Here is a 9,993-nt window from a genome sequence, read left to right on the forward strand (position 1 = left end):
TTACATCTAAAAGACTTTACCAAAGCCTGAAGCTCAGCTGTAGAAATGTTGTTGTTCTTTCACCCACTAAAGAACTCAAGAAGAGTCTTGTAGATACTGTATATTGCTAATGTGAAAGTCATTTGACAAATTTAGACTTAAAGTATTCGTTTTATTTAACTTTCATTATTTAAATTTTTATTCTGACTAGAGGTAGTTTGAACAAGTTTTCATTTGGTGAAAGTGAAGCAGGTCTCAAGGACACTTTTTTTTAAATTTTTTTACCAAAGATAAAATATCATTGGAAAAATAACAAAAGCTGGCCAGCAATTATAAAACCTGTTGCTTTTGAGAAGGCTATGAATATTACAATTTCAGTCTTTACTCCACCATTTACAGAAAATAAATCCACCTCTTACATCCTTTCAGAATACAAATTTAGAAATACGTTTTGTAATAGTTCAATTGGTTCTTCATATCTATAAGTTAATGACATTAACATATTCATCAACCTATGAGTGTTTGGTCTGTAGTATTAAATGACCCTGGATTTAACTTCAGCATGTTAATCATTTAGTGTGACTCTGGACAATTCAATTTTAGGAAGACATTTCTGGTGTCAGGGTTGTGTTTTTCTTTTATCCATTCTTTGTTTGTACTTAAGTGTTGTAAGAGAATGTGAGTGAGTGAGTGAGTGAGTGAGTGGATCGATTGATCGATCGATTGATGATGAGCATGCTGGTTTAGGAACCTTTAATAAAAAGCTCATTATAATTTATGCTTGAATTCCACTGTCTTACAATGAAATTATATATATACTGTATATATATATATACAGTACAGACCAAAAGTTTGGACATACCTTTTAATTCAATGAGTTTCCTTTATTTTCATGACTATTGACATTGTAGATTCACACTGAAGGCATCAAAACTATGAATAACACATGTGGAAATATGCACTAAACAAAAAATGTAAAACAACTGAAAATACCCCTTATATTCTAGTTTCTTCAAAGTAGCAACCTTTTGCTGTGATTACTGCTTTGCTCTGCATTTTCTTGATGAGCTTCAAGAGGTAGTCACCTGAAATGGTTTTCACTTCATAGGTGTGCCCTGTCAGGTTAATAAGTGGGATTTCTTGCCTTATAAATAGTCATGAAAATAAAGAAAACCCATTGAATTAGAAGGTGTGTCCAAACTTTTGGTCTGTACTGTATATATATACAGTATATATATACAGTATATATATACACACACATACACATCCTCGTCGTGTTCGTCTATACTTTCTGCCATCACCAGTTGTGCGCTGCTTGGACTTTTGGATTAGTATTTTCTGAATTATTCTCATCATTAAATCATTATCAGTCATCCTACCTGGGTCTCAGTGTCTGCCTCACCACTCACCACCGCAACTCATGACAGTAGGACCCGACCACAAGCTACAACGGTGAGGCACGCGATGTCATAAAACGGTGTGAGTTGGTGAAGGCAGCAGACGGGAGACCCAGGATGTGAAGAAATAAATGTTTTTAATGAATAATGTCCAAAAAGTACTCAGTCCACCAAATCCAAAAGCCGGGCAGCGCAGCCGAGCGGAAGCCTGGGCTCGACGCCGGTAGCAACCGGTACACGAAGGATGGGAGAGAGTTTAGTCAAGAATAAGAGTTGTAATTAAGAGTTGTAATAGAATGTGAGTGAGTGAGTGAGTGAGTGAGTGAGTGAGTGAGTGAGTGGATTGATTGATTGATTGATTGATTGATTGATTGATTGATTGATTGATTGATTGATTGATTGTGAGCATGCTGGTTTAGGAACCTTATATTCAGTGCATATATATATATATATATATATATATATATAAGCGAGATCATTTGAATTTTCACCACAAGTGTTTCTAATTTGTGGTTCAAGACAAACTGACATGTGCTGCTTATATCTCTTTCAGGTATCTGAAATATATACGTATATATATATATATACAGAAAATTCTGATAACTTTCCTAATCAGAGTTGATTTTTCTTATTTTAAAAATAAGCCTTATTAAAAGTTTTGCTATTAATTGATGTGTGCAGAGCATAAATTAAAAGGATGGTTTGACTGTTGCCTAGCTACAGGTTATGTACCCCAATTTATCTAATTTTAATTAAATTAAATCGAATTTAAATTGAATTCAATTTAAATTCGATTTAATTTCATGAATAATTGGATCACTTTTCTTTTCAGTTGCTGCTATATAAATAAAATATGTTTATATTTTATTTCAATAGCACCAACTGAACAGACATCACAAACAGATGTTTATTTTTATGAAACCATACGGTTTCTGATTCATTCGCTTCCTCTGCAGCACTCAACTATCCAGGAAAAGAAACTCAGGATCGTCTTAGGGCAGTTTTCGTTTAATTTTACCTCGGCACTGTCAAAGTAATTCTCAGCTAAGAAGGAAAGGCTTTTATCTTCATTTTCCGATTTTGTGGGTTCTTTACAAGGAGCTGGTATACTGCTGACAACATCTGGTGATGCTTTATCTGCCTTACCTTCAGATTTTAATAGATTGGGCAGTTTGGTGTTGGAAACACACTTTTGCGGCTTTGTTGGTCGTATTTGTTTTCTGACAGGTGTGGGTGTTTCCTGAGCTGACATTTGGGGCTTCACATGGATCAGAATTCTTCCTTTCTTGCATGACAGTTTCTTGTACTGCTGTAAAGCTGCCACCGCTTTCTGAGATGTTTTGAGCCTGTGCACCACTTCCCCCTGTGATCCTGGGTCAGTTTGGCTTTCTGTGTTCTGCCTCCCAGCTTTTATTGAAAATATATGTTCCTCATTTTCATAATCCTCTTCAGGTTGGTGGTCAAAGCATGAAATAGCTGAACTAAATCTGCACAGAGTTTCACTGGATGTTTTATACCTTAAAACCTCTGCTTCCTCAAGCTGCGACTCTCTCATGTTTGCATGGGCCAAAGATACGTACGGCCCCTTGCTTTTGTACGAAAGATGTGACATAGTTACGAAACGATGGCCAAGAGCTTGACTTGGGGTGATCCTTTTTGCTGGATTGACATGCAGCATTCGCTTAAGGAGGCTCATGAAAGCCTGTGTGTCTTGTTCTTCAACAGGATCATCCAATCCTGGGTGCAACCTTGGCAACTCATCAAAAGTCTGTATATATTTGTCAATGCAACTGTGCTTGACAACTTTTTTCCCTGTTAGTTTTTGATATTCCTCATTCGTATTCAGTTCCCAAAACGAATCCTGAGTGAAAGTAAAGAAAGTGTTCACCCTCAACCCTTTCCTGAGAACGTCGTCCTCTGGGAAACCGTGCAGCTTCGTTATCACTCTGATGAATTCATATTCAGATTGCACGGGATACATGTGCCTTCCGATGAAAACCAGGGCCAGAACGCAACCAAGAGCCCACATGTCAACGCCCTCTTCCAAGGGCAGGCCCAGCACCACTTCAGGGGCTCTGTAGCCGAGAGCTTGGATCATCTCAACCCTTTCCAGCGTGGATCTCCTCATGGCATTGCCAAAGTCGATAAGCTTCACCTTAAACGGCTGCAACTCGTGGTTCACAAGCATTACGTTGTCTGATTTGATATCACAATGAACAATGCCGATGCTTTTCAGTGCATCCAGAGCCACTAACAGCTGTTGAGCTATGACCCTTATTTCAGACACGTGCAGCGGCAGAAGTTTTCTGTCTACGAAAAAGTCATACAAGCTTTTGCTCAGAAATTCAAAAACAAGGCACTTGTGCCCTTTGTAATTGAACCCTTCGTAAAACTTGATCAAGTTTGTCTTGTCAGCGTCGAGCTGTCTTATCGCTTTTAATGCTTTCACTTCAGCTTTGCCCGCATTGGTGTTTCGCTTTAGAACCTTGATGGCCCTAAGTTCATCTGTGTGAAGGTTCCTGCAGCGGATCACTTTTCCAAAACTGCCCTCTCCTAATTTATTTTCCACAAGATATGAGTCAAACTTACTGTGGATAATGGTATGCTCCTTCCATTTGAATGAATTTTTGCTCAAGAGGATCTTGTCAGAGCTAAACATCCCTGCATCCGTTTGGCTCAAAATAATTTTGTTAGGACCAAACATCATTCCATGCCTTTTGCTCAGAATGATTGTGACAGAACTAAACATCCTTGCAAAGTTTGAACCTTTTGGAATTCGGTGATCGAAGGCTGTGACGATGCAGACTGTGACGTCACAGAGCAAGCTGCGCATGTCTGTTCTCTGTTGGAGTCAGCTGCGTCGATCTGCACAGCCTCGGGGGCGTTGACGGGAAAGACCGGAAGGTTGAAGCGATCGGGTCGCACGACAACGTGTCGCCGCATTGTGAGCATAAACCGCAACAGCCTGTGCGAAAATGCGAACAACATATTTCTGCTTTCTGCGCTGGTATTGTGGTTTATATGTATTTCGCAATTATCGCAAGAAGCTCGGTGTTTATGACACCCCTGTAATAACTACAGCAAGCATTTAACTTTTTGGAAGCAATTGCGCACAGTTTTAATTGTGATTGAGGATTTCTCCGGAGTTTTATAGTGCTTGACAAACAGGTAAAATTATTAATCATTGGACATAATAACTGTGTCAACATAAAAATCAATCAAACAGAAAATCATTTAAATTCCGCAATTAAGATTTTCAAAAGAAATTCCAAGTGCTACAACGCAACAACAACAACAACAACAACAACAACAAAATAAATAATAATAATAATTATCATCATCATCATCATCCCTACAGCGAAGAACTTTTTTTAGAAAAGAATCTCACGTTCACACACTAAGATCCTGACATTAGTTTTAGCCGTCAATAGAGACAAATAATGCAACTCAACAATGTCAACAACAGGCAAAGGTAAAAGAAGAAGAAGCCTATACAAACCAATTCATAGCAGAAGAATTATGTTCAAAAATGAATTTAATGAAGTCTGTCCCTTGTTGGTGAGTTCAGTACCATGAACAGCACTCTTGTCTTATGCAGATCTGTCCATGGTGCTGAATTCTCCGCCTAATTTACAAGCCGATGTCTAAAGGAGAAAGGTTCAGATTCTAATGTGCTTTCCTCTCATCTGTTTAGTGATACCAGCTTTAATATATAGTTTTAAAGAAGATGTATTGTGTAAAAAAAATCGACTTTATATCACGTCCTAATGTTATATTCTCATCAAAAACATACAAGGAGTGTTGCTTTTGATTCTTTGCTTGTTTGAGAAATCCTTCACCCATTCAGGGGTTTCTCAATGATTGCCCTCACACAGCTCCTCCTTGGAGCTGCAGTCAAATTGTGAAATTACATTTCGTTAAAGTCATGTTTGATATATACAGCCCTGAAAGTAATATAATGACTTGATTATGCTATAAAATGGTACTATGCGCCCGCCCCTTTAAAAACATGTTCCGTGTTTGTGAACTTTTGCTATGAAATATTCCATTTAGGAAATAAAAATAATCATTGCTCAAATAGCATGCAGTTTAGAGCCTATACATTTTATTGTTCAAGATCTAATTAATTGGTGTAGAAATTACTACAACATATATATTTTTTTATATTTCATAAAGCAAAGCAATGAAACTCACCAATCTATAGATTAATTACCTAATTTGTTGCTTTTGCACATCGTCTGTCATCTCTAACTTTGCCAGCAGGTTGTGCTGTTGTATAGAGATCACCTCCAACTGTTTTCTCGTGGTAGCGCGGTGTTAATTTCTTTCCATGTTTCCTTTTTTAACAAGATTTGTTACAGATTGGCTCACAACTCTTTCATTTGTCGAATAATAGTGATGATAAACGCTTTGTAAATACCGTGGTCTCGTTTTAAAAAGTGTCCACTTCCAAATTGGGCCGCAAATTTTGCTTCACGCTCCCAAAGCGTCGTCTTCCTAAATCCTTTTCCACAATTGCAGCTGATTGTCACTAGATGGCACCATAGAGACGCTTGCAAACATCTCCTCCAGCAGAGGAATTTGGATAAATGAAGTGTATTAGCTTGTTTGTACGTTTGGTGGTGTGTTTTGTATTACACTTTCTCTTATTTATTCCAAAATCTTTAGTAAATATTTTTTAAATTATTTTCTAAATTGCATTTTATTTAATTTCATAAATGACCAAAACAACAATTGATTTAAATTTTATTGGGAGTCTTCTTCCCCTCAGAAATGTCCCCAGATATAGGGTGTTTCTGGAATCACGCGGCTCTGATACATCCTGGACGCTCACATTCGCTTCAACACACACATCGTCTCCACGTCCTGTGACGCATTCAAGACATTTCTACCAGACACTTGCACCGTGCAGCAGCAGCAGCACCAAGGCCAACTGGCTGCCAGTATTTTTATAATCTTCATCCTCTCTGACCTCTTGCACCCCTCCTGGCGCCAGTGGTCTCAGCCCCTCCACCCCTCCTCACTACACACACACTTGCATACACACATGCTCCGGTACACTTAGCGGTGCCTCCGTGGATAATTGAGACCAGCTGTTGCAAGGTGCCTCTTCCCTTGACCCTGCACCCCTCCTTCCCCCTGCTGCTGCTGCCGCTTCTGCTGGTGGTGGTGCACTTGCCTCTCTGGCAGAAGGCAAATCCAAAGTACCCCCCACTGCTCTCTCATTTCCCCTTCCTCTATTCTTACCCCCCACTCTGCCAGTCCAGCATGCCTCTAAATGTGTTCGAAGTCACTTGTGCTAATTGATAAATGCCTGATTTCCTGGTTTTCTGGGGTCTTAGAGAACTGAGAACTGAAATTGTTGGTCCTTAAACACATCCTGATAAACACCTGCAGAAAGTTAATTATTCTGTCAAAGCCCATTTAATAGATAAGCATTTATCCAGCATAGTCATCCGTAAATGCTGTTTATATAAACCAACGAAAAGAACCTATTCCTTTTTCTTTAATTTAAAGCAGAAAGTGCACAACAAAGCAAGAAAATAGGATGCAGATCACTAAAAAAACAGTTATACAACTTTAACTCTACGCACCTGCCACAGTTTTAGGTGTTCCTTGCTCCTTAGAACTGCCCTAATTCTTTATGACATCAATTCAACAAAGTTTCTGACACACTCTTCAAAGATTTTGATCTGTATCAGCACAATGATTTGTTTATCGTATTTGATGCGTACTGCTCGCTCCACCGTGTCCCAAAAGGCTCCAATGGATTGAAATTTGTTGACTGTAGTGGTAATAGGACATTAGTAAACTCGTTCACTGCATAAACACAAAGCCTTACCAAGTATTTCCCATCAATTTTCTAATGCAAATATTTTAGTACACTTGAAATAAGAAAGAAAACTAATCTAGAAGTAAGTTTCAGCTAAATATAAGAGCTTACTTTAAGTCAATAATTCCTTAATAATTTTTAATTTATTACAAGACTTTTTTCCAATATCATAAGTAAATAAAATTCCAGTATTTCTAGATAAACAGCAATAGTTTTGATTCTGCAGATTTCCATTAAGTCATTACAACAATAAGTTTTGAATTATTTGTTGGGATTGTAAATGACAAAGAAACAATAAACATTTTTCAAAAGTTTTTTTTTAAAAGGCCATTTGACCATCATTTATATTCAGTAGACTTTACCCCGATACCCTGAAATAAAATTGAACGCTGCCAGAAACATACAGATGTCACGAGATCTGAAAATAAAATTAATTTCTGTGTTCTTGTGTGTAAATACAGCAAATATCTTAGAAATGCTGGAAAACATGGCAGTGGCTGCATCATGGCTGCATCTGGGGTCTTCGAGAACTGAGAACTGAAATTGTTGGTCCTTAAACACATCCTGATAAACACCTAGCAGTGGGGACCGTTTTCTTGAGTAGGAACAGGGAAGCTCCTCAGAGCTAAAGGGAAGATGAATCGATCTATACAAAGACAATTTGGGAAGAAAACACGTTAGCGGCTGCAGAACATTTGGAAATCACGGGAAGGTTGATCTGGTTCTAAATATTTTTGAAAACCTGCCATCCTGTTCCATGGACATTTGTGGCTGTAACGGAACAAAATGCATAAACAAAAGTTAAAGAGGTGCAAATACTTTCACAAGGCACAGAATGCAAGGCAGTTGAATCTGGGCGAGACGAGGGAGGAGAAGGGGTCAGCCTCTCTTTCCCAGCTGGTCTGTAGGGGTCAAACTGTGTGCATATGTGTGCGTGTCATGGCCTCTCATTAGGGGTGAGACGCTGCGGCTCCAGACCCCCCATGGTAGGATTGCTGGGTGACTCTGCAATGATCCTGCCACTTTGAAGCCCTGAACCCCCTCCCCACTCTAACCCCCCCACACCAGGAGGCTAATGAGCCTCCAGTGAGCTCTAAATGCATGCCGGCATCAAGTGTGAGCACAGTTAGATATGAGGTGGGAGAGAATCTGAAAGCCTGCTGTTGTATTTTTGCAGGGAATGGATCAGATAACAAGGCAGCGAATGTTTGGATGTGTTCAAACAGTTCAGGCCAACTCACCAAGCACCTGCTCCTCATGAGATCTTTGGTTCTTCTTCAGGGTTTTATTCTTTCTTCTCTATATACACGTATCACAGCTGAGGCAGCATTGAAAAGCCGCTGAATCTGATTCAGCGCCTCAGCCGTCAACAATTGTTACCCATAATTACAAGCCGACCTCCGCTGTTTTCCCATTCCAGAGTCTCTTTCTCGCCCCTGAAAACCGACTCCAGCACTCCCTCACATAGCTGAGCAGGCACTAAGACATGAATGGTTTGCTTTGGGCGGGGCAGAGCAAGCCCCGGCCTGCAAAAAGGAAGACTAAAACAGGTGCTCGAGTTTTCTGTCTTTTCATCCTTCGCTCTCTGTGCACGCTTTTTCTTACTTTTCCCCACCTGTTGAAGAGGGAGGTCTCATGCTGGTTCATCTGAGCGTTTCAGCTCAGCCTGAGCTCTGCTGTGACAGAGGGGGGTCTGATCTTAAGTGGAGATAATCGCTTTACTGTGTTGGATCTGCTCTGGTCCATCCCCCCTCCCACTTTTACTATTAAGTGTTACATTTTATTGTAGCCTATCAGATTGCAACCCTCCTTAATTTTGTTAAATCAAAACTGAAACATTACATTTAGCTAAATTGTAGGGAAATTGTAAAGTTACATCAGTAGGTTTGCTACGATTAAAAACGAACAAACAAAAACAACTATTGCAGCAGCGAATCTCCCCTGATCTGCATGTTGATTCCAGAGGGGTCTGTTGGTATGAGCCCCCTACTGGAGCTCCTCACTGGGCCGGCAGTAAAGTCTCAAAAATCCCGACTCTCCTTACTGCAGGGGTTGAAATTTACCCAGCTGTTTGGGATCTGTACAGAGCCATCCGTAAGTATTGACGCCTCTTATTACGGCAGCAACCTTCACTTGATTTCATTGGGATTTTACATGATAAATCACACCAAAAGAAAAAAAGAAAAAAAAACATCATATCACATTAAATCTGAAGTATGGTTGTTGTCTTTTTTGCAAATAAAATTCTGTAAACAGTGGTGAAGTTCTATTTGGAGTTTGATGCAACCCATACAGGACAAACAAAAAAACATGTAGTTTTCCTGGAGAATTTACAGCAAGAGATTTCCCTCTTCATACTTACTTGCAAAATGCTTTGAGTGCCAAAAAAGTCACACTACCCATCACCCCCATCTTAAAACATGGTAGAGGCCGTCATTTACTGTGGGGATCCTTGTTAGAGTTGATGGGTGGGTGGATGGAGTTAAATACTGGGCAATCCTGGAGAAAAATCTTGAGTCTGGAGCAGAAAGAGAACACACTGAACATGCAACCAGAGCTTCAAACTCAGAACCAAAATACAACTGAGATTATGAACTAATCTCAGTTAAACATTTATGTCCATAAATTCTCTCCATCTACTCTATCTTTGAGCTTTTAGGCAAGAAAAATCGCAAACACCTATTTTCTGAACACGTAAAGCTGGTGAAGAGGGAGTTGAGAGATTCTCTTTGCATCAATAGCTTCTATAGTACAAATTAATTCACCTTAAAAATAATCCTGTCT

This window comes from Xiphophorus couchianus, chromosome 1, assembly GCF_001444195.1.
Source record: "Xiphophorus couchianus chromosome 1, X_couchianus-1.0, whole genome shotgun sequence".
NCBI lineage: Eukaryota > Metazoa > Chordata > Actinopteri > Cyprinodontiformes > Poeciliidae > Xiphophorus > Xiphophorus couchianus.